Below are 21,227 nucleotides of genomic sequence, written 5' to 3'. Positions count from 1 at the left end.
AGGGCTCGTGGGCTTGTGGGCTGGTGGGCTGGTGGGCTGGAGGGCTGGTAGTCTGTTCTCCTGATAACAAGGTGAGAATGAGCAGACATCAATGCTTGCCACCGTCACATCGAAAACCAACAAGTCTGTAACAATCGGGGGTCTTTACTAATGGTGGGCCAGTGGCGCAATGGATAACGCGTCTGACTACGGATCAGAAGATTCTAGGTTCGACTCCTGGCTGGCTCGCTCTGTGCTTGTTTTTCTCCGGCTTATTTTGTTGTTGTGTTTTTTTTCTCCAAAGTCCAAAATAAAAAGGCATCTCTCTAGGCATTCTTCTATTTTTTCCAAAAAAAGGCACATTCTACACACCCATTCCGATGTCTAGGGGAGACACGGACATGCTTTGGTATTGCCATTCGTCTCACAAAATGCAGGCTGGTGGGCCAGTTGATTCTAGAAAGAACAATTTCATCGCTACTCTTTAACCGCTTTACTACTTTGAAGGGTGCAATGCCATGTGGTTTTGATGTCACAGGCTTGCCATTTTGAAGCCTTATCACTAATTGCCACCTGGACATTGAGAATAATTTGTAATCTGCATTAAACTGAACGAGCGAATAATCAGCAATTTTGCGGATTAAAAATTGGTCTCACTTTCATTATTAACCTCACAACATGTCAGTTTTGTACCTTGACAGACCGACGATGGGCAGTTTTTCCTCTAGATAACGGTTGCCATGTGTGTTTTCAGATGCATGACACAAGTATTTTCACCTGGACAAGACCTTAATTACCAGTTCGAGGTATAAATTCAGCAATCACAGGATTCTGGCCAAAAAACTGAACCATGTGTGAGTCAACAAACATGTCCCTTGAATGCATGCAACACTATATATTTCAGTAAACCGTCCCTTCGGATGATTCTTGTATTGCCAAATTATTATCACATTGTTACAGTCACACACCAAAAGCAACAGGCCACTACAAAACCCTGCGCCCACACTGGCCACATTTATGGAAAGTGGCCCACAAGCTTGTGGCCAGTTAAAGCTGGCCAGTTCCCATATGGTCTAGCAGTTAGGATTCCTGGTTTTCTCGTACGCAGCCAGGGGTTGACTCCAGTTTTTCCTCTAGATAAAGGTTGCCGTGTGTGTTTTCAGATGCATGACACAAGTATTTTCACTTGGACAAGAGCTTAATTACCAGTTTGAGGAATCAATTCTGCAATCACAGGAATCTGCCCAAATACACTGAACCCCCGGGTTGAGTGAAAAAACAGATTCCCTGAATGCATACAACACTATATAATTCAGAAAACCGTCCTTTTGGATAATTCTTGTTTTGCCAAATTATTATCACATTGTTACAGTCACAGAACTAAAGCAACAGGCCACTACAAGGTCCTGCGCCCACGCTGACCACATGTATGGAAAGTGCGCCAGAAGCCCATGGCCAGTTTAAAGTGTCCAGATCCCATATGGTCTAGCGGTTAGGATTCCTGGTTTTCACCCAGGCGGCCCGGGTTCAACTCCCGGTATGGGAATGCATGCTCCTTTTTGCTTCCCTCCTCAAAAATCCAGCAAATCTTCCTGCACCAGAAGTGACTTTTTGGCCAGCAGTAGAGCTACAGAACCCTGATATGTCGAGGTTCTGACTAGCCCTTAGCCCCTTCGATAGCTCAGCTGGTAGAGCGGAGGACTGTAGGTTGGAGTGTTGGCCATCCTTAGGTCGCTGGTTCAACTCCGGCTCGAAGGAGGTGTTTTTTTCATGTTCCCACCAATGTTTTGGCTTGGAGCTGGCTTTCTCACAGCTGTCAGCAGAGCTTGAATTCGCAGTCCACAATTGGAAGGCAAAAGAGCTTTCCCTGACCGGGAATCGAACCCGGGCCGCGGCGGTGAGAGCGCCGAATCCTAACCACTAGACCACCAGGGATGGATGGTGGGCTGGAGGGCTCGTGGGCTGGTGGGCAGGAGGGCTGGAGGGCTCGTGGGCTTGTGGGATGGTGGGCTGGTAGTCTGTTCTCCTGATAACAAGGTGAGAATGAGCAGACATCAATGCTTGCCACCTTCACATCGAAAACCAACAAGTCTGTAACAATCGGGGGTCTTTACTAATGGCGGGCCAGTGGCGCAATGGATAACGCGTCTGACTAAGGATCAGAAGATTCTAGGTTCGACTCCTGGCTGGCTCGCTCTGTGCTTGTTTTTCTCCGGCTTATTTTGTTGTTGTGTTTTTTTTCTCCAAAGTCCAAAAGAATTGGCAACTCTCTAGGCATTCTTCTATTTTTTCCAAAAAAAGGCACATTCTGCACACCCATTCCGATGTCTAGGGGAGACACGGACATGCTTTGGTATTGCCATTCGTCTCACAAAATGCAGGCTGGTGGGCCAGTTGATTCTAGAAAGAACAATTTCATCGCTACTCTGTAACCGCTTTACTACTTTGAAGGGTGCAATGCCATGTGGTTTTGATGTCACAGGCTTGCCATTTTGAAGCCTTATCACTAATTGCCACCTGGACATTGAGAATAATTTGTAATCTGCATTAAACTGAACGAGCGAATAATCAGCATATTAAAAATTGGTCTCACTTTCATTATTAACCTCACAACATGTCAGTTTTGTACCTTGACAGACCGACGATAGGCAGTTTTTCCTCTAGATAACGGTTGCCATGTGTGTTTTCAGATGCATGACACAAGTATTTTCACCTGGACAAGACCTTAATTACCAGTTCGAGGTATAAATTCAGCAATCACAGGATTCTGGCCAAAAAACTGAACCATGTGTGAGTCAACAAACATGTCCCTTGAATGCATGCAACACTATATATTTCAGTAAACCGTCCCTTCGGATGATTCTTGTATTGCCAAATTATTATCACATTGTTACAGTCACACACCAAAAGCAACAGGCCACTACAAAACCCTGCGCCCACACTGGCCACATTTATGGAAAGTGGCCCACAAGCTTGTGGCCAGTTAAAGCTGGCCAGTTCCCATATGGTCTAGCAGTTAGGATTCCTGGTTTTCTCATACGCAGCCAGGGGTTGACTCCAGTTTTTCCTCTAGATAAAGGTTGCCGTGTGTGTTTTCAAATGGATGACACGAGTATTTTCACTTGGACAAGAGCTTAATTACCAGTTTGAGGAATCAATTCTGCAATCACAGGAATCTGCCCAAATACACTGAACCCCCGGGTTGAGTGAAAAAACAGATTCCCTGAATGCATACAACACTATATAATTCAGAAAACCGTCCTTTTGGATAATTCTTGTTTTGCCAAATTATTATCACATTGTTACAGTCACAGAACTAAAGCAACAGGCCACTACAAGGTCCTGCGCCCACGCTGACCACATGTATGGAAAGTGCGCCAGAAGCCCATGGCCAGTTTAAAGTGTTCAGATCCCATATGGTCTAGCGGTTAGGATTCCTGGTTTTCACCCAGGCGGTCCGGGTTCAACTCCCGGTATGGGAATGCATGCTCCTTTTTGCTTCCCTCCTCAAAAATCCAGCAAATCTTCCTGCACCAGAAGTGACTTTTTGGCCAGCAGTAGAGCTACAGAACCCTGATATGTCGAGGTTCTGATCCAGCAAATCTTCCTGCACCAGAAGTGACTTTTTGGCCAGCAGTAGAGCTACAGAACCCTGATATGTCGAGGTTCTGACTAGCCCTTAGCCCTTTCGATAGCTCAGCTGGTAGAGCGGAGGACTGTAGGTTGGAGTGTTGGCCATCCTTAGGTCGCTGGTTCAACTCCGGCTCGAAGGAGGTGTTTTTTTCATGTTCCCACCAATGTTTTGGCTTGGAGCTGGCTTTCTCACAGCTGTCAGCAGAGCTTGAATTCGCAGTCCACAATTGGAAGGCAAAAGAGCTTTCCCTGACCGGGAATCGAACCCGGGCCGCGGCGGTGAGAGCACCGAATCCTAACCACTAGACCACCAGGGATGGATGGTGGGCTGGAGGGCTCGTGGGCTGGTGGGCAGGAGGGCTGGAGGGCTCGTGGGCTTGTGGGATGGTGGGCTGGTGGGCTGGAGGGCTGGTAGTCTGTTCTCCTGATAACAAGGTGAGAATGAGCAGACATCAATGCTTGCCACCGTCACATCGAAAACCAACAAGTCTGTAACAATCGGGGGTCTTTACTAATGGTGGGCCAGTGGCGCAATGGATAACGCGTCTGACTAGGGATCAGAAGATTCTAGGTTCGACTCCTGGCTGGCTCGCTCTGTGCTTGTTTTTCTCCGGCTTATTTTGTTGTTGTGTTTTTTTTCTCCAAAGTCCAAAAGAAAAGGCAACTCTCTAGGCATTCTTCTATTTTTTCCAAAAAAAGGCACATTCTGCACACCCATTCCGATGTCTAGGGGAGACACGGACATGCTTTGGTATTGCCATTCGTCTCACAAAATGCAGGCTGGTGGGCCAGTTGATTCTAGAAAGAACAATTTCATCGCTACTCTGTAACCGCTTTACTACTTTGAAGGGTGCAATGCCATGTGGTTTTGATGTCACAGGCTTGCCATTTTGAAGCCTTATCACTAATTGCCACCTGGACATTGAGAATAATTTGTAATCTGCATTAAACTGAACGAGCGAATAATCAGCATATTAAAAATTGGTCTCACTTTCATTATTAACCTCACAACATGTCAGTTTTGTACCTTGACAGACCGACGATAGGCAGTTTTTCCTCTAGATAACGGTTGCCATGTGTGTTTTCAGATGCATGACACAAGTATTTTCACCTGGACAAGACCTTAATTACCAGTTCGAGGTATAAATTCAGCAATCACAGGATTCTGGCCAAAAAACTGAACCATGTGTGAGTCAACAAACATGTCCCTTGAATGCATGCAACACTATATATTTCAGTAAACCGTCCCTTCGGATGATTCTTGTATTGCCAAATTATTATCACATTGTTACAGTCACACACCAAAAGCAACAGGCCACTACAAAACCCTGCGCCCACACTGGCCACATTTATGGAAAGTGGCCCACAAGCTTGTGGCGAGTTAAAGCTGGCCAGTTCCCATATGGTCTAGCAGTTAGGATTCCTGGTTTTCTTGTACGCAGCCAGGGGTTGACTCCAGTTTTTCCTCTAGATAAAGGTTGCCGTGTGTGTTTTCAAATGGATGACACGAGTATTTTCACTTGGACAAGAGCTTAATTACCAGTTTGAGGAATCAATTCTGCAATCACAGGAATCTGCCCAAATACACTGAACCCCCGGGTTGAGTGAAAAAACAGATTCCCTGAATGCATACAACACTATATAATTCAGAAAACCGTCCTTTTGCATAATTCTTGTTTTGCCAAATTATTATCACATTGTTACAGTCTCAGAACTAAAGCAACAGGCCACTACAAGGTCCTGCGCCCACGCTGACCACATGTATGGAAAGTGCGCCAGAAGCCCATGGCCAGTTTAAAGTGTCCAAATCCCATATGGTCTAGCGGTTAGGATTCCTGGTTTTCACCCAGGCGGCCCGGGTTCAACTCCCGGTATGGGAATGCATGCTCCTTTTTGCTTCCCTCCTCAAAAATCCAGCAAATCTTCCTGCACCAGAAGTGACTTTTTGGCCAGCAGTAGAGCTACAGAACCCTGATATGTCGAGGTTCTGATCCAGCAAATCTTCCTGCACCAGAAGTGACTTTTTGGCCAGCAGTAGAGCTACAGAACCCTGATATGTCGAGGTTCTGACTAGCCCTTAGCCCCTTCGATAGCTCAGCTGGTAGAGCGGGGGACTGTAGGTTGGAGTGTTGGCCATCCTTAGGTCGCTGGTTCAACTCCGGCTTGCAGGTCGCCTTAGGTCGCTGGTTCAACTCCGGCTTGCAGGAGGTGTTTTTTTCATGTTCCCACTAATGTTTTGGCTTGGAGCTGGCTTTCTCACAGCTGTCAGCAGAGCTTGAATTCGCAGTCCACAATTGGAAGGCAAAAGAGCTTTCCCTGGAATCGAACCCGGGCCGCGGCGGTGAGAGCACCGAATCCTAACCACTAGACCACCAGGGATGGATGGTGGGCTGGAGGGCTCGTGGGCTGGTGGGCAGGAGGGCTGGAGGGCTCGTGGGCTCGTGGGCTCGGACATGCTTTGGTATTGCCATTCGTCTCACAAAATGCAGGCTGGTGGGCCAGTTGATTCTAGAAAGAACAATTTCATCGCTACTCTTTAACCGCTTTACTACTTTGAAGGGTGCAATGCCATGTGGTTTTGATGTCACAGGCTTGCCATTTTGAAGCCTTATCACTAATTGCCACCTGGACATTGAGAATAATTTGTAATCTGCATTAAACTGAACGAGCGAATAATCAGCAATTTTGCGGATTAAAAATTGGTCTCACTTTCATTATTAACCTCACAACATGTCAGTTTTGTACCTTGACAGACCGACGATAGGCAGTTTTTCCTCTAGATAACGGTTGCCATGTGTGTTTTCAGATGCATGACACAAGTATTTTCACTTGGACAAGAGCTTAATTACCAGTTTGAGGAATCAATTCTGCAATCACAGGAATCTGCCCAAATACACTGAACCCCCGGGTTGAGTGAAAAACTATAAAGAACTAAAGCAACAGGCCACTACAAGGTCCTGCGCCCACGCTGACCACACGTATGGAAAGTGCGCCAGAAGCCCATGGCCAGTTTAAAGTGTCCAGATCCCATATGGTCTAGCGGTTAGGATTCCTGGTTTTCACCCAGGCGGCCCGGGTTCAACTCCCGGTATGGGAATGCATGCTCCTTTTTGCTTCCCTCCTCAAAAATCCAGCAAATCTTCCTGCACCAGAAGTGACTTTTTGGCCAGCAGTAGAGCTACAGAACCCTGATATGTCGAGGTTCTGATCCAGCAAATCTTCCTGCACCAGAAGTGACTTTTTGGCCAGCAGTAGAGCTACAGAACCCTGATATGTCGAGGTTCTGACTAGCCCTTAGCCCCTTCGATAGCTCAGCTGGTAGAGCGGGGGACTGTAGGTTGGAGTGTTGGCCATCCTTAGGTCGCTGGTTCAACTCCGGCTTGAAGGAGGTGTTTTTTTCATGTTCCCACCAATGTTTTGGCTTGGAGCTGGCTTTCTCACAGCTGTCAGCAGAGCTTGAATTCGCAGTCCACAATTGGAAGGCAAAAGAGCTTTCCCTGACCGGGAATCGAACCCGGGCCGCGGCGGTGAGAGCACCGAATCCTAACCACTAGACCACCAGGGATGGATGGTGGGCTGGAGGGCTCGTGGGCTGGTGGGCATGAGGGCTGGAGGGCTCGTGGGCTTGTGGGCTGGTGGGCTGGTGGGCTGGAGGGCTGGTAGTCTGTTCTCCTGATAACAAGGTGAGAATGAGCAGACATCAATGCTTGCCACCGTCACATCGAAAACCAACAAGTCTGTAACAATCGGGGGTCTTTACTAATGGTGGGCCAGTGGCGCAATGGATAACGCGTCTGACTACGGATCAGAAGATTCTAGGTTCGACTCCTGGCTGGCTCGCTCTGTGCTTGTTTTTCTCCGGCTTATTTTGTTGTTGTGTTTTTTTTCTCCAAAGTCCAAAAGAAAAGGCATCTCTCTAGGCATTCTTCTATTTTTTCCAAAAAAAGGCACATTCTGCACACCCATTCCGATGTCTAGGGGAGACACGGACATGCTTTGGTATTGCCATTCGTCTCACAAAATGCAGGCTGGTGGGCCAGTTGATTCTAGAAAGAACAATTTCATCGCTACTCTGTAACCGCTTTACTACTTTGAAGGGTGCAATGCCATGTGGTTTTGATGTCACAGGCTTGCCATTTTGAAGCCTTATCACTAATTGCCACCTGGACATTGAGAATAATTTGTAATCTGCATTAAACTGAACGAGCGAATAATCAGCAATTTTGCGGATTAAAAATTGGTCTCACTTTCATTATTAACCTCACAACATGTCAGTTTTGTACCTTGACAGACCGACGATGGGCAGTTTTTCCTCTAGATAACGGTTGCCATGTGTGTTTTCAGATGCATGACACAAGTATTTTCACCTGGACAAGACCTTAATTACCAGTTCGAGGTATAAATTCAGCAATCACAGGATTCTGGCCAAAAAACTGAACCATGTGTGAGTCAACAAACATGTCCCTTGAATGCATGCAACACTATATATTTCAGTAAACCGTCCCTTCGGATGATTCTTGTATTGCCAAATTATTATCACATTGTTACAGTCACACACCAAAAGCAACAGGCCACTACAAAACCCTGCGCCCACACTGGCCACATTTATGGAAAGTGGCCCACAAGCTTGTGGCCAGTTAAAGCTGGCCAGTTCCCATATGGTCTAGCAGTTAGGATTCCTGGTTTTCTCGTACGCAGCCAGGGGTTGACTCCAGTTTTTCCTCTAGATAAAGGTTGCCGTGTGTGTTTTCAGATGCATGACACAAGTATTTTCACTTGGACAAGAGCTTAATTACCAGTTTGAGGAATCAATTCTGCAATCACAGGAATCTGCCCAAATACACTGAACCCCCGGGTTGAGTGAAAAAACAGATTCCCTGAATGCATACAACACTATATAATTCAGAAAACCGTCCTTTTGGATAATTCTTGTTTTGCCAAATTATTATCACATTGTTACAGTCACAGAACTAAAGCAACAGGCCACTACAAGGTCCTGCGCCCACGCTGACCACATGTATGGAAAGTGCGCCAGAAGCCCATGGCCAGTTTAAAGTGTCCAGATCCCATATGGTCTAGCGGTTAGGATTCCTGGTTTTCACCCAGGCGGCCCGGGTTCAACTCCCGGTATGGGAATGCATGCTCCTTTTTGCTTCCCTCCTCAAAAATCCAGCAAATCTTCCTGCACCAGAAGTGACTTTTTGGCCAGCAGTAGAGCTACAGAACCCTGATATGTCGAGGTTCTGACTAGCCCTTAGCCCCTTCGATAGCTCAGCTGGTAGAGCGGAGGACTGTAGGTTGGAGTGTTGGCCATCCTTAGGTCGCTGGTTCAACTCCGGCTCGAAGGAGGTGTTTTTTTCATGTTCCCACCAATGTTTTGGCTTGGAGCTGGCTTTCTCACAGCTGTCAGCAGAGCTTGAATTCGCAGTCCACAATTGGAAGGCAAAAGAGCTTTCCCTGACCGGGAATCGAACCCGGGCCGCGGCGGTGAGAGCGCCGAATCCTAACCACTAGACCACCAGGGATGGATGGTGGGCTGGTGGGCAGGAGGGCTAGAGGGCTCGTGGGCTTGTGGGATGGTGGGCTGGTAGTCTGTTCTCCTGATAACAAGGTGAGAATGAGCAGACATCAATGCTTGCCACCGTCACATCGAAAACCAACAAGTCTGTAACAATCGGGGGTCTTTACTAATGGTGGGCCAGTGGCGCAATGGATAACGCGTCTGACTAAGGATCAGAAGATTCTAGGTTCGACTCCTGGCTGGCTCGCTCTGTGCTTGTTTTTCTCCGGCTTATTTTGTTGTTGTGTTTTTTTTCTCCAAAGTCCAAAAGAATTGGCAACTCTCTAGGCATTCTTCTATTTTTTCCAAAAAAAGGCACATTCTGCACACCCATTCCGATGTCTAGGGGAGACACGGACATGCTTTGGTATTGCCATTCGTCTCACAAAATGCAGGCTGGTGGGCCAGTTGATTCTAGAAAGAACAATTTCATCGCTACTCTGTAACCGCTTTACTACTTTGAAGGGTGCAATGCCATGTGGTTTTGATGTCACAGGCTTGCCATTTTGAAGCCTTATCACTAATTGCCACCTGGACATTGAGAATAATTTGTAATCTGCATTAAACTGAACGAGCGAATAATCAGCATATTAAAAATTGGTCTCACTTTCATTATTAACCTCACAACATGTCAGTTTTGTACCTTGACAGACCGACGATAGGCAGTTTTTCCTCTAGATAACGGTTGCCATGTGTGTTTTCAGATGCATGACACAAGTATTTTCACCTGGACAAGACCTTAATTACCAGTTCGAGGTATAAATTCAGCAATCACAGGATTCTGGCCAAAAAACTGAACCATGTGTGAGTCAACAAACATGTCCCTTGAATGCATGCAACACTATATATTTCAGTAAACCGTCCCTTCGGATGATTCTTGTATTGCCAAATTATTATCACATTGTTACAGTCACACACCAAAAGCAACAGGCCACTACAAAACCCTGCGCCCACACTGGCCACATTTATGGAAAGTGGCCCACAAGCTTGTGGCCAGTTAAAGCTGGCCAGTTCCCATATGGTCTAGCAGTTAGGATTCCTGGTTTTCTCATACGCAGCCAGGGGTTGACTCCAGTTTTTCCTCTAGATAAAGGTTGCCGTGTGTGTTTTCAAATGGATGACACGAGTATTTTCACTTGGACAAGAGCTTAATTACCAGTTTGAGGAATCAATTCTGCAATCACAGGAATCTGCCAAAATACACTGAACCCCCGGGTTGAGTGAAAAAACAGATTCCCTGAATGCATACAACACTATATAATTCAGAAAACCGTCCTTTTGGATAATTCTTGTTTTGCCAAATTATTATCACATTGTTACAGTCACAGAACTAAAGCAACAGGCCACTACAAGGTCCTGCGCCCACGCTGACCACATGTATGGAAAGTGCGCCAGAAGCCCATGGCCAGTTTAAAGTGTTCAGATCCCATATGGTCTAGCGGTTAGGATTCCTGGTTTTCACCCAGGCGGCCTGGGTTCAACTCCCGGTATGGGAATGCATGCTCCTTTTTGCTTCCCTCCTCAAAAATCCAGCAAATCTTCCTGCACCAGAAGTGACTTTTTGGCCAGCAGTAGAGCTACAGAACCCTGATATGTCGAGGTTCTGACTAGCCCTTAGCCCCTTCGATAGCTCAGCTGGTAGAGCGGAGGACTGTAGGTTGGAGTGTTGGCCATCCTTAGGTCGCTGGTTCAACTCCGGCTCGAAGGAGGTGTTTTTTTCATGTTCCCACCAATGTTTTGGCTTGGAGCTGGCTTTCTCACAGCTGTCAGCAGAGCTTGAATTCGCAGTCCACAATTGGAAGGCAAAAGAACTTTCCCTGACCGGGAATCGAACCCGGGCCGCGGCGGTGAGAGCGCCGAATCCTAACCACTAGACCACCAGGGATGGATGGTGGGCTGGAGGGCTCGTGGGCTGGTGGGCAGGAGGGCTGGAGGGCTCGTGGGCTTGTGGGATGGTGGGCTGGTAGTCTGTTCTCCTGATAACAAGGTGAGAATGAGCAGACATCAATGCTTGCCACCGTCACATCGAAAACCAACAAGTCTGTAACAATCGGGGGTCTTTACTAATGGTGGGCCAGTGGCGCAATGGATAACGCGTCTGACTAAGGATCAGAAGATTCTAGGTTCGACTCCTGGCTGGCTCGCTCTGTGCTTGTTTTTCTCCGGCTTATTTTGTTGTTGTGTTTTTTTTCTCCAAAGTCCAAAAGAATTGGCAACTCTCTAGGCATTCTTCTATTTTTTCCAAAAAAAGGCACATTCTGCACACCCATTCCGATGTCTAGGGGAGACACGGACATGCTTTGGTATTGCCATTCGTCTCACAAAATGCAGGCTGGTGGGCCAGTTGATTCTAGAAAGAACAATTTCATCGCTACTCTGTAACCGCTTTACTACTTTGAAGGGTGCAATGCCATGTGGTTTTGATGTCACAGGCTTGCCATTTTGAAGCCTTATCACTAATTGCCACCTGGACATTGAGAATAATTTGTAATCTGCATTAAACTGAACGAGCGAATAATCAGCATATTAAAAATTGGTCTCACTTTCATTATTAACCTCACAACATGTCAGTTTTGTACCTTGACAGACCGACGATAGGCAGTTTTTCCTCTAGATAACGGTTGCCATGTGTGTTTTCAGATGCATGACACAAGTATTTTCACCTGGACAAGACCTTAATTACCAGTTCGAGGTATAAATTCAGCAATCACAGGATTCTGGCCAAAAAACTGAACCATGTGTGAGTCAACAAACATGTCCCTTGAATGCATGCAACACTATATATTTCAGTAAACCGTCCCTTCGGATGATTCTTGTATTGCCAAATTATTATCACATTGTTACAGTCACACACCAAAAGCAACAGGCCACTACAAAACCCTGCGCCCACACTGGCCACATTTATGGAAAGTGGCCCACAAGCTTGTGGCCAGTTAAAGCTGGCCAGTTCCCATATGGTCTAGCAGTTAGGATTCCTGGTTTTCTCATACGCAGCCAGGGGTTGACTCCAGTTTTTCCTCTAGATAAAGGTTGCCGTGTGTGTTTTCAAATGGATGACACGAGTATTTTCACTTGGACAAGAGCTTAATTACCAGTTTGAGGAATCAATTCTGCAATCACAGGAATCTGCCCAAATACACTGAACCCCCGGGTTGAGTGAAAAAACAGATTCCCTGAATGCATACAACACTATATAATTCAGAAAACCGTCCTTTTGGATAATTCTTGTTTTGCCAAATTATTATCACATTGTTACAGTCACAGAACTAAAGCAACAGGCCACTACAAGGTCCTGCGCCCACGCTGACCACATGTATGGAAAGTGCGCCAGAAGCCCATGGCCAGTTTAAAGTGTTCAGATCCCATATGGTCTAGCGGTTAGGATTCCTGGTTTTCACCCAGGCGGCCCGGGTTCAACTCCCGGTATGGGAATGCATGCTCCTTTTTGCTTCCCTCCTCAAAAATCCAGCAAATCTTCCTGCACCAGAAGTGACTTTTTGGCCAGCAGTAGAGCTACAGAACCCTGATATGTCGAGGTTCTGACTAGCTCTTAGCCCCTTCGATAGCTCAGCTGGTAGAGCGGAGGACTGTAGGTTGGAGTGTTGGCCATCCTTAGGTCGCTGGTTCAACTCCGGCTCGAAGGAGGTGTTTTTTTCATGTTCCCACCAATGTTTTGGCTTGGAGCTGGCTTTCTCACAGCTGTCAGCAGAGCTTGAATTCGCAGTCCACAATTGGAAGGCAAAAGAGCTTTCCCTGACCGGGAATCGAACCCGGGCCGCGGCGGTGAGAGCGCCGAATCCTAACCACTAGACCACCAGGGATGGATGGTGGGCTGGAGGGCTCGTGGGCTGGTGGGCAGGAGGGCTGGAGGGCTCGTGGGCTTGTGGGATGGTGGGCTGGTGGGCTGGAGGGCTGGTAGTCTGTTCTCCTGATAACAAGGTGAGAATGAGCAGACATCAATGCTTGCCACCGTCACATCGAAAACCAACAAGTCTGTAACAATCGGGGGTCTTTACTAATGGTGGGCCAGTGGCGCAATGGATAACGCGTCTGACTACGGATCAGAAGATTCTAGGTTCGACTCCTGGCTGGCTCGCTCTGTGCTTGTTTTTCTCCGGCTTATTTTGTTGTTGTGTTTTTTTTCTCCAAAGTCCAAAAGAAAAGGCAACTCTCTAGGCATTCTTCTATTTTTTCCAAAAAAAGGCACATTCTGCACACCCATTCCGATGTCTAGGGGAGACACGGACATGCTTTGGTATTGCCATTCGTCTCACAAAATGCAGGCTGGTGGGCCAGTTGATTCTAGAAAGAACAATTTCATCGCTACTCTGTAACCGCTTTACTACTTTGAAGGGTGCAATGCCATGTGGTTTTGATGTCACAGGCTTGCCATTTTGAAGCCTTATCACTAATTGCCACCTGGACATTGAGAATAATTTGTAATCTGCATTAAACTGAACGAGCGAATAATCAGCATATTAAAAATTGGTCTCACTTTCATTATTAACCTCACAACATGTCAGTTTTGTACCTTGACAGACCGACGATAGGCAGTTTTTCCTCTAGATAACGGTTGCCATGTGTGTTTTCAGATGCATGACACAAGTATTTTCACCTGGACAAGACCTTAATTACCAGTTCGAGGTATAAATTCAGCAATCACAGGATTCTGGCCAAAAAACTGAACCATGTGTGAGTCAACAAACATGTCCCTTGAATGCATGCAACACTATATATTTCAGTAAACCGTCCCTTCGGATGATTCTTGTATTGCCAAATTATTATCACATTGTTACAGTCACACACCAAAAGCAACAGGCCACTACAAAACCCTGCGCCCACACTGGCCACATTTATGGAAAGTGGCCCACAAGCTTGTGGCCAGTTAAAGCTGGCCAGTTCCCATATGGTCTAGCAGTTAGGATTCCTGGTTTTCTTGTACGCAGCCAGGGGTTGACTCCAGTTTTTCCTCTAGATAAAGGTTGCCGTGTGTGTTTTCAAATGGATGACACGAGTATTTTCACTTGGACAAGAGCTTAATTACCAGTTTGAGGAATCAATTCTGCAATCACAGGAATCTGCCCAAATACACTGAACCCCCGGGTTGAGTGAAAAAACAGATTCCCTGAATGCATACAACACTATATAATTCAGAAAACCGTCCTTTTGCATAATTCTTGTTTTGCCAAATTATTATCACATTGTTACAGTCTCAGAACTAAAGCAACAGGCCACTACAAGGTCCTGCGCCCACGCTGACCACATGTATGGAAAGTGCGCCAGAAGGCCATGGCCAGTTTAAAGTGTCCAAATCCCATATGGTCTAGCGGTTAGGATTCCTGGTTTTCACCCAGGCGGCCCGGGTTCAACTCCCGGTATGGGAATGCATGCTCCTTTTTGCTTCCCTCCTCAAAAATCCAGCAAATCTTCCTGCACCAGAAGTGACTTTTTGGCCAGCAGTAGAGCTACAGAACCCTGATATGTCGAGGTTCTGATCCAGCAAATCTTCCTGCACCAGAAGTGACTTTTTGGCCAGCAGTAGAGCTACAGAACCCTGATATGTCGAGGTTCTGACTAGCCCTTAGCCCCTTCGATAGCTCAGCTGGTAGAGCGGGGGACTGTAGGTTGGAGTGTTGGCCATCCTTAGGTCGCTGGTTCAACTCCGGCTTGCAGGTCGCCTTAGGTCGCTGGTTCAACTCCGGCTTGCAGGAGGTGTTTTTTTCATGTTCCCACTAATGTTTTGGCTTGGAGCTGGCTTTCTCACAGCTGTCAGCAGAGCTTGAATTCGCAGTCCACAATTGGAAGGCAAAAGAGCTTTCCCTGGAATCGAACACGGGCCGCGGCGGTGAGAGCACCGAATCCTAACCACTAGACCACCAGGGATGGATGGTGGGCTGGAGGGCTCGTGGGCTGGTGGGCAGGAGGGCTGGAGGGCTCGTGGGCTCGTGGGCTCGGACATGCTTTGGTATTGCCATTCGTCTCACAAAATGCAGGCTGGTGGGCCAGTTGATTCTAGAAAGAACAATTTCATCGCTACTCTTTAACCGCTTTACTACTTTGAAGGGTGCAATGCCATGTGGTTTTGATGTCACAGGCTTGCCATTTTGAAGCCTTATCACTAATTGCCACCTGGACATTGAGAATAATTTGTAATCTGCATTAAACTGAACGAGCGAATAATCAGCAATTTTGCGGATTAAAAATTGGTCTCACTTTCATTATTAACCTCACAACATGTCAGTTTTGTACCTTGACAGACCGACGATAGGCAGTTTTTCCTCTAGATAACGGTTGCCATGTGTGTTTTCAGATGCATGACACAAGTATTTTCACTTGGACAAGAGCTTAATTACCAGTTTGAGGAATCAATTCTGCAATCACAGGAATCTGCCCAAATACACTGAACCCCCGGGTTGAGTGAAAAACTATAAAGAACTAAAGCAACAGGCCACTACAAGGTCCTGCGCCCACGCTGACCACACGTATGGAAAGTGCGCCAGAAGCCCATGGCCAGTTTAAAGTGTCCAGATCCCATATGGTCTAGCGGTTAGGATTCCTGGTTTTCACCCAGGCGGCCCGGGTTCAACTCCCGGTATGGGAATGCATGCTCCTTTTTGCTTCCCTCCTCAAAAATCCAGCAAATCTTCCTGCACCAGAAGTGACTTTTTGGCCAGCAGTAGAGCTACAGAACCCTGATATGTCGAGGTTCTGACTAGCCCTTAGCCCCTTCGATAGCTCAGCTGGTAGAGCGGAGGACTGTAGGTTGGAGTGTTGGCCATCCTTAGGTCGCTGGTTCAACTCCGGCTCGAAGGAGGTGTTTTTTTCATGTTCCCACCAATGTTTTGGCTTGGAGCTGGCTTTCTCACAGCTGTCAGCAGAGCTTAAATTCGCAGTCCACAATTGGAAGGCAAAAGAGCTTTCCCTGACCGGGAATCGAACCCGGGCCGCGGCGGTGAGAGCGCCGAATCCTAACCACTAGACCACCAGGGAGGGATGGTGGGCTGGAGGGCTCGTGGGCTGCTGGGCTGGTGGGCTGGAGGGCTGGAGGGCTGGAGGGCTGGTAGTCTGTTCTCCTGATAACAAGGTGAGAATGAGCAGACATCAATGCTTGCCACCGTCACATCGAAAACCAACAAGTCTGTAACAATCGGGGGTCTTTACTTTTGGTGGGCCAGTGGCACAATGGATAACGCGTCTGACTACGGATAAGAAGATTCTAGGTTCGACTCCTGGCTGGCTCGCTCTGTGCTTGTTTTTCTCCGGCTTATTTTGTTGTTGTGTTTTTTTTTCTCCAAAGTCCAAAAGAAAAGGCAACTCTCTAGGCATTCTTCTATTTTTTCCAAAAAAAGGCACATTCTGCACACCCATTCCGATGTCTAGGGGAGACACGGACATGCTTTGGTATTGCCATTCGTCTCACAAAATGCAGGCTGGTGGGCCAGTTGATTCTAGAATGAACAATTTCATCGCTACTCTGTAACCGCTTTACTACTTTGAAGGGTGCAATGCCATGTGGTTTTGATGTCACAGGCTTGCCATTTTGAAGCCTTATCACTAATTGCCACCTGGACATTGAGAATAATTTGTAATCTGCATTAAACTGAACGAGCGAATAATCAGCATATTAAAAATTGGTCTCACTTTCATTATTAACCTCACAACATGTCAGTTTTGTACCTTGACAGACCGACGATAGGCAGTTTTTCCTCTAGATAACGGTTGCCATGTGTGTTTTCAGATGCATGACACAAGTATTTTCACCTGGACAAGACCTTAATTACCAGTTCGAGGTATAAATTCAGCAATCACAGGATTCTGGCCAAAAAACTGAACCATGTGTGAGTCAACAAACATGTCCCTTGAATGCATGCAACACTATATATTTCAGTAAACCGTCCCTTCGGATGATTCTTGTATTGCCAAATTATTATCACATTGTTACAGTCACACACCAAAAGCAACAGGCCACTACAAAACCCTGCGCCCACACTGGCCACATTTATGGAAAGTGGCCCACAAGCTTGTGGCCAGTTAAAGCTGGCCAGTTCCCATATGGTCTAGCAGTTAGGATTCCTGGTTTTCTTGTACGCAGCCAGGGGTTGACTCCAGTTTTTCCTCTAGATAAAGGTTGCCGTGTGTGTTTTCAAATGGATGACACGAGTATTTTCACTTGGACAAGAGCTTAATTACCAGTTTGAGGAATCAATTCTGCAATCACAGGAATCTGCCCAAATACACTGAACCCCCGGGTTGAGTGAAAAAACAGATTCCCTGAATGCATACAACACTATATAATTCAGAAAACCGTCCTTTTGCATAATTCTTGTTTTGCCAAATTATTATCACATTGTTACAGTCACAGAACTAAAGCAACAGGCCACTACAAGGTCCTGCGCCCACGCTGACCATATGTATGGAAAGTGCGCCAGAAGCCCATGGCCAGTTTAAAGTGTCCAAATCCCATATGGTCTAGCGGTTAGGATTCCTGGTTTTCACCCAGGCGGCCCGGGTTCAACTCCCGGTATGGGAATGCATGCTCCTTTTTGCTTCCCTCCTCAAAAATCCAGCAAATCTTCCTGCACCAGAAGTTACTTTTTGGCCAGCAGTAGAGCTACAGAACCCTGATATGTCGAGGTTCTGATCCAGCAAATCTTCCTGCACCAGAAGTGACTTTTTGGCCAGCAGTAGAGCTACAGAACCCTGATATGTCGAGGTTCTGACTAGCTCTTAGCCCCTTCGATAGCTCAGCTGGTAGAGCGGAGGACTGTAGGTTGGAGTGTTGGCCATCCTTAGGTCGCTGGTTCAACTCCGGCTCGAAGGAGGTGTTTTTTTCATGTTCCCACCAATGTTTTGGCTTGGAGCTGGCTTTCTCACAGCTGTCAGCAGAGCTTGAATTCGCAGTCCACAATTGGAAGGCAAAAGAGCTTTCCCTGACCGGGAATCGAACCCGGGCCGCTGCGGTGAGAGCGCCGAATCCTAACCACTAGACCACCAGGGATGGATGGTGGGCTGGAGGGCTCGTGGGCTGGTGGGCAGGAGGGCTGGAGGGCTCGTGGGCTTGTGGGATGGTGGGCTGGTGGGCTGGAGGGCTGGTAGTCTGTTCTCCTGATAACAAGGTGAGAATGAGCAGACATCAATGCTTGCCACCGTCACATCGAAAACCAACAAGTCTGTAACAATCGGGGGTCTTTACTAATGGTGGGCCAGTGGCGCAATGGATAACGCGTCTGACTACGGATCAGAAGATTCTAGGTTCGACTCCTGGCTGGCTCGCTCTGTGCTTGTTTTTCTCCTGCTTATTTTGTTGTTGTGTTTTTTTTCTCCAAAGTCCAAAAGAAAAGGCAACTCTCTAGGCATTCTTCTATTTTTTCCAAAAAAAGGCACATTCTGCACACCCATTCCGATGTCTAGGGGAGACACGGACATGCTTTGGTATTGCCATTCGTCTCACAAAATGCAGGCTGGTGGGCCAGTTGATTCTAGAAAGAACAATTTCATCGCTACTCTGTAACCGCTTTACTACTTTGAAGGGTGCAATGCCATGTGGTTTTGATGTCACAGGCTTGCCATTTTGAAGCCTTATCACTAATTGCCACCTGGACATTGAGAATAATTTGTAATCTGCATTAAACTGAACGAGCGAATAATCAGCATATTAAAAATTGGTCTCACTTTCATTATTAACCTCACAACATGTCAGTTTTGTACCTTGACAGACCGACGATAGGCAGTTTTTCCTCTAGATAACGGTTGCCATGTGTGTTTTCAGATGCATGACACAAGTATTTTCACCTGGACAAGACCTTAATTACCAGTTCGAGGTATAAATTCAGCAATCACAGGATTCTGGCCAAAAAACTGAACCATGTGTGAGTCAACAAACATGTCCCTTGAATGCATGCAACACTATATATTTCAGTAAACCGTCCCTTCGGATGATTCTTGTATTGCCAAATTATTATCACATTGTTACAGTCACACACCAAAAGCAACAGGCCACTACAAAACCTTGCGCCCACACTGGCCACATTTATGGAAAGTGGCCCACAAGCTTGTGGCCAGTTAAAGCTGGCCAGTTCCCATATGGTCTAGCAGTTAGGATTCCTGGTTTTCTTGTACGCAGCCAGGGGTTGACTCCAGTTTTTCCTCTAGATAAAGGTTGCCGTGTGTGTTTTCAAATGGATGACACGAGTATTTTCACTTGGACAAGAGCTTAATTACCAGTTTGAGGAATCAATTCTGCAATCACAGGAATCTGCCCAAATACACTGAACCCCCGGGTTGAGTGAAAAAACAGATTCCCTGAATGCATACAACACTATATAATTCAGAAAACCGTCATTTTGCATAATTCTTGTTTTGCCAAATTATTATCACATTGTTACAGTCACAGAACTAAAGCAACAGGCCACTACAAGGTCCTGCGCCCACGCTGACCACATGTATGGAAAGTGCGCCAGAAGCCCATGGCCAGTTTAAAGTGTCCAGATCCCATATGGTCTAGCGGTTAGGATTCCTGGTTTTCACCCAGGCGGCCCGGGTTCAACTCCCGGTATGGGAATGCATGCTCCTTTTTGCTTCCCTCCTCAAAAATCCAGCAAATCTTCCTGCACCAGAAGTGACTTTTTGGCCAGCAGTAGAGCTACAGAACCCTGATATGTCGAGGTTCTGACTAGCCCTTAGCCCCTTCGATAGCTCAGCTGGTAGAGCGGAGGACTGTAGGTTGGAGTGTTGGCCATCCTTAGGTCGCTGGTTCAACTCCGGCTCGAATGAGGTGTTTTTTTCATGTTCCCACCAATGTTTTGGCTTGGAGCTGGCTTTCTCACAGCTGTCAGCAGAGCTTGAATTCGCAGTCCACAATTGGAAGGCAAAAGAGCTTTCCCTGACCGGGAATCGAACCCGGGCCGCGGCGGTGAGAGCGCCGAATCCTAACCACTAGACCACCAGGGAGGGATGGTGGGCTGGAGGGCTCGTGGGCTTCTGGGCTGGTGGGCTGGAGGGCTGGAGGGCTGGTAGTCTGTTCTCCTGATAACAAGGTGAGAATGAGCAGACATCAATGCTTGCCACCGTCACATCGAAAACCAACAAGTCTGTAACAATCGGGGGTCTTTACTTTTGGTGGGCCAGTGGCGCAATGGATAACGCGTCTGACTACGGATCAGAAGATTCTAGGTTCGACTCCTGGCTGGCTCGCTCTGTGCTTGTTTTTCTCCGGCTTATTTTGTTGTTGTGTTTTTTTTCTCCAAAGTCCAAAACAAAAGGCAACTCTCTAGGCATTCTTCTATTTTTTCCAAAAAAAGGCACATTCTGCACACCCATTCTGATGTCTAGGGGAGACACGGACATGCTTTGGTATTGCCATTCGTCTCACAAAATGCAGGCTGGTGGGCCAGTTGATTCTAGAATTAACAATTTCATTGCTACTCTGTAACCGCTTTACTACTTTGAAGGGTGCAATGCCATGTGGTTTTGATGTCACAGGCTTGCCATTTTGAAGCCTTATCACTAATTGCCACCTGGACATTGAGAATAATTTGTAATCTGCATTAAACTGAACGAGCGAATAATCAGCATATTAAAAATTGGTCTCACTTTCATTATTAACCTCACAACATGTCAGTTTTGTACCTTGACAGACCGACGATAGGCAGTTTTTCCTCTAGATAACGGTTGCCATGTGTGTTTTCAGATGCATGACACAAGTATTTTCACTTGGACAAGAGCTTAATTACCAGTTTGAGGAATCAATTCTGCAATCACAGGAATCTGCCCAAATACACTGAACCCCCGGGTTGAGTGAAAAAACAGATTCCCTGAATGCATACAACACTATATAATTCAGAAAACCGTCCTTTTGGATAATTCTTGTTTTGCCAAATTATTATCACATTGTTACAGTCACAGAACTAAAGCAACAGGCCACTACAAGGTCCTGCGCCCACGCTGACCACATGTATGGAAAGTGCGCCAGAAGCCCATGGCCAGTTTAAAGTGTCCAGATCCCATATGGTCTAGCCGTTAGGATTCCTGGTTTTCACCCAGGCGGCCCGGGTTC

The 21,227-nt window shown here is 46.8% G+C and overlaps 24 non-coding genes across 24 annotated transcripts; all 24 read left to right on the top strand.

Annotated features, from left to right (window-relative positions):
- Positions 1–155: 155 nt before the first annotated feature.
- On the top strand, positions 156–228 carry trnar-acg (transfer RNA arginine (anticodon ACG)). The gene has a single exon. It is a non-coding gene; the product is annotated as a tRNA-Arg (tRNA).
- A 1,225-nt stretch (positions 229–1,453) lies between these two features.
- trnae-uuc (transfer RNA glutamic acid (anticodon UUC)) lies at positions 1,454–1,525 on the top strand. The gene has a single exon. It is a non-coding gene; the product is annotated as a tRNA-Glu (tRNA).
- Positions 1,526–1,649: 124 nt separating this feature from the next.
- trnay-gua (transfer RNA tyrosine (anticodon GUA)) lies at positions 1,650–1,737 on the top strand. Its single transcript is given in 2 exon segments — positions 1,650–1,686; positions 1,702–1,737. It is a non-coding gene; the product is annotated as a tRNA-Tyr (tRNA).
- Positions 1,738–2,100: 363 nt separating this feature from the next.
- Positions 2,101–2,173, top strand: trnal-aag (transfer RNA leucine (anticodon AAG)). The gene has a single exon. It is a non-coding gene; the product is annotated as a tRNA-Leu (tRNA).
- Positions 2,174–4,131: 1,958 nt separating this feature from the next.
- trnap-agg (transfer RNA proline (anticodon AGG)) lies at positions 4,132–4,204 on the top strand. The gene has a single exon. It is a non-coding gene; the product is annotated as a tRNA-Pro (tRNA).
- A 1,216-nt stretch (positions 4,205–5,420) lies between these two features.
- trnae-uuc (transfer RNA glutamic acid (anticodon UUC)) lies at positions 5,421–5,492 on the top strand. Its single transcript has one exon. It is a non-coding gene; the product is annotated as a tRNA-Glu (tRNA).
- A 1,145-nt stretch (positions 5,493–6,637) lies between these two features.
- On the top strand, positions 6,638–6,709 carry trnae-uuc (transfer RNA glutamic acid (anticodon UUC)). Its single transcript has one exon. It is a non-coding gene; the product is annotated as a tRNA-Glu (tRNA).
- A 670-nt stretch (positions 6,710–7,379) lies between these two features.
- On the top strand, positions 7,380–7,452 carry trnar-acg (transfer RNA arginine (anticodon ACG)). Its single transcript has one exon. It is a non-coding gene; the product is annotated as a tRNA-Arg (tRNA).
- Positions 7,453–8,676: 1,224 nt separating this feature from the next.
- trnae-uuc (transfer RNA glutamic acid (anticodon UUC)) lies at positions 8,677–8,748 on the top strand. The gene has a single exon. It is a non-coding gene; the product is annotated as a tRNA-Glu (tRNA).
- Positions 8,749–8,872: 124 nt separating this feature from the next.
- On the top strand, positions 8,873–8,960 carry trnay-gua (transfer RNA tyrosine (anticodon GUA)). Its single transcript is given in 2 exon segments — positions 8,873–8,909; positions 8,925–8,960. It is a non-coding gene; the product is annotated as a tRNA-Tyr (tRNA).
- A 347-nt stretch (positions 8,961–9,307) lies between these two features.
- trnal-aag (transfer RNA leucine (anticodon AAG)) lies at positions 9,308–9,380 on the top strand. Its single transcript has one exon. It is a non-coding gene; the product is annotated as a tRNA-Leu (tRNA).
- A 1,412-nt stretch (positions 9,381–10,792) lies between these two features.
- Positions 10,793–10,880, top strand: trnay-gua (transfer RNA tyrosine (anticodon GUA)). The gene is given in 2 exon segments: positions 10,793–10,829; positions 10,845–10,880. It is a non-coding gene; the product is annotated as a tRNA-Tyr (tRNA).
- Positions 10,881–11,243: 363 nt separating this feature from the next.
- On the top strand, positions 11,244–11,316 carry trnal-aag (transfer RNA leucine (anticodon AAG)). The gene has a single exon. It is a non-coding gene; the product is annotated as a tRNA-Leu (tRNA).
- A 1,216-nt stretch (positions 11,317–12,532) lies between these two features.
- Positions 12,533–12,604, top strand: trnae-uuc (transfer RNA glutamic acid (anticodon UUC)). Its single transcript has one exon. It is a non-coding gene; the product is annotated as a tRNA-Glu (tRNA).
- A 124-nt stretch (positions 12,605–12,728) lies between these two features.
- On the top strand, positions 12,729–12,816 carry trnay-gua (transfer RNA tyrosine (anticodon GUA)). Its single transcript is given in 2 exon segments — positions 12,729–12,765; positions 12,781–12,816. It is a non-coding gene; the product is annotated as a tRNA-Tyr (tRNA).
- Positions 12,817–13,195: 379 nt separating this feature from the next.
- On the top strand, positions 13,196–13,268 carry trnar-acg (transfer RNA arginine (anticodon ACG)). The gene has a single exon. It is a non-coding gene; the product is annotated as a tRNA-Arg (tRNA).
- Positions 13,269–14,484: 1,216 nt separating this feature from the next.
- trnae-uuc (transfer RNA glutamic acid (anticodon UUC)) lies at positions 14,485–14,556 on the top strand. Its single transcript has one exon. It is a non-coding gene; the product is annotated as a tRNA-Glu (tRNA).
- A 1,145-nt stretch (positions 14,557–15,701) lies between these two features.
- On the top strand, positions 15,702–15,773 carry trnae-uuc (transfer RNA glutamic acid (anticodon UUC)). The gene has a single exon. It is a non-coding gene; the product is annotated as a tRNA-Glu (tRNA).
- A 124-nt stretch (positions 15,774–15,897) lies between these two features.
- trnay-gua (transfer RNA tyrosine (anticodon GUA)) lies at positions 15,898–15,985 on the top strand. Its single transcript is given in 2 exon segments — positions 15,898–15,934; positions 15,950–15,985. It is a non-coding gene; the product is annotated as a tRNA-Tyr (tRNA).
- Positions 15,986–17,630: 1,645 nt separating this feature from the next.
- On the top strand, positions 17,631–17,702 carry trnae-uuc (transfer RNA glutamic acid (anticodon UUC)). Its single transcript has one exon. It is a non-coding gene; the product is annotated as a tRNA-Glu (tRNA).
- A 203-nt stretch (positions 17,703–17,905) lies between these two features.
- On the top strand, positions 17,906–17,993 carry trnay-gua (transfer RNA tyrosine (anticodon GUA)). Its single transcript is given in 2 exon segments — positions 17,906–17,942; positions 17,958–17,993. It is a non-coding gene; the product is annotated as a tRNA-Tyr (tRNA).
- A 379-nt stretch (positions 17,994–18,372) lies between these two features.
- Positions 18,373–18,445, top strand: trnar-acg (transfer RNA arginine (anticodon ACG)). The gene has a single exon. It is a non-coding gene; the product is annotated as a tRNA-Arg (tRNA).
- A 1,216-nt stretch (positions 18,446–19,661) lies between these two features.
- On the top strand, positions 19,662–19,733 carry trnae-uuc (transfer RNA glutamic acid (anticodon UUC)). The gene has a single exon. It is a non-coding gene; the product is annotated as a tRNA-Glu (tRNA).
- A 559-nt stretch (positions 19,734–20,292) lies between these two features.
- Positions 20,293–20,365, top strand: trnar-acg (transfer RNA arginine (anticodon ACG)). Its single transcript has one exon. It is a non-coding gene; the product is annotated as a tRNA-Arg (tRNA).
- Positions 20,366–21,227: the final 862 nt, after the last annotated feature.

Source organism: Carassius gibelio, chromosome A11, assembly GCF_023724105.1.
Source record: "Carassius gibelio isolate Cgi1373 ecotype wild population from Czech Republic chromosome A11, carGib1.2-hapl.c, whole genome shotgun sequence".
NCBI lineage: Eukaryota > Metazoa > Chordata > Actinopteri > Cypriniformes > Cyprinidae > Carassius > Carassius gibelio.
This window is presented reverse-complemented; position numbering and strand designations above follow the sequence as displayed.